At 37.6% G+C, this 1,402-nt stretch overlaps 1 pseudogene; it reads left to right on the forward strand.

Annotated features, from left to right (window-relative positions):
• Positions 1 to 364: 364 nt before the first annotated feature.
• LOC114031257 lies at positions 365 to 1,059 on the forward strand (annotated as a pseudogene).
• Positions 1,060 to 1,402: the final 343 nt, after the last annotated feature.

Here is a 1,402-nt window from a genome sequence, read left to right on the forward strand (position 1 = left end):
ATGTTAAAATGGGTTTTCTAAGCCAATAGGCAGGCCTCAGGGATCCTATTATTTATTATTCCTGGTTTTATTTGAGTTTGATACCGCTGTAGCAGATGATCTCTGACATCCGTTCCATCCCTACAATATTATGCTCACAGCTATACGATGACATGCACTCCGTTCCATGAACCTATAAGATATTGAGGACATCCCCAGAAGTAGCACAGGTTGGGGAGGTGGGTGCTTCTATACCTTTAAGTGATTGGTGCAGGTTTCTCAAGAAGCTGAGGTTAGGAGTCGGGGGGTGGGGTTGGTTGCCTGAGGTTTGAGCTAACTGCTAGTGTCTCAACCCCAGATGAACTGACCACACAGCCTCCTCAAAATAGAAAACAGGATTGTAGAACTATGACATCAATTCCCTCATGGGATCATAGATCAAGTTATTCAGAATGAGATGCCTCATATACAAACCCAACAGAGGGTAACGGCTATCAACAGACTCTTATCCATGGGACAGTTGGATCTCTTAAAGAACAACACAGTCCTTCTGCATAGAATAACAGAATCTCAAAATACTGGTAAAATGCAAGGGTCAGATAACCAAGAGAAGCTAGTATACCAAATTATGGAAGATGCCAGAAATAAGGGTATCTGGAACAGAGATATTTGATAGAAAAGTAACCTGACATTAACATAAATCAACAAAATACTAAAGAATTTGGAGAGCAAAAAATTTATCAAAGAAAAGAAGGTTTATATTCTGTATACTTTACAGTAACTGGTGGAGCCTGGTATAGTGACCAAGATTTTGAATCTGAATTTGTAGAAATGCTAAGCCAACAGTGTTTTAAATTCTTACAAAGAAAGACAGGAACAGCTAGAGAGAGCAAACAGAACCCTATGATACACAGAAACAATTCCTTGGCTTCATCTCATGAAGTATGGAAATACATTTGTGAACTAGGCGTTAGTAAGGTAGAGCTGACCATGGGAGATACTGAAACAATTCTGAACATGCTTGTTTATGATGACAAAATAGAAATGACCATCACTGCTGCAAAAGAAGGTTTTGGATGACTGCCATACCATCAAACTGTATTTATATGACAAGAGTGGCTGGAATTTTAATAGCAAAGTGTGTATTCTACTCATATTTTACAAATGCAGGAAGAAAATGAAATTCCTTTGAATGCCAAGAATTGTATTTATCATGAAGTATGAAAGTTGACTAAAAGCAAACTTCACTAAAAGAGATATAGATTTCCTGCTGTCCAGAACATATTTGTATTTACAAAGATTAAAAATTCTGATCTATATTGATGAGTGGGGCAAAAGTACATGAGGCAGCTATTAGAGATTAATAGTGAAACCATTCCTCCTACTAGTAAAGAACTGTGAAATAGAAGGAATTTACCTACCG

Source organism: Vombatus ursinus, unplaced genomic scaffold (assembly GCF_900497805.2).
Source record: "Vombatus ursinus unplaced genomic scaffold, bare-nosed wombat genome assembly UNPS02005286.1, whole genome shotgun sequence".
Lineage (NCBI taxonomy): Eukaryota > Metazoa > Chordata > Mammalia > Diprotodontia > Vombatidae > Vombatus > Vombatus ursinus.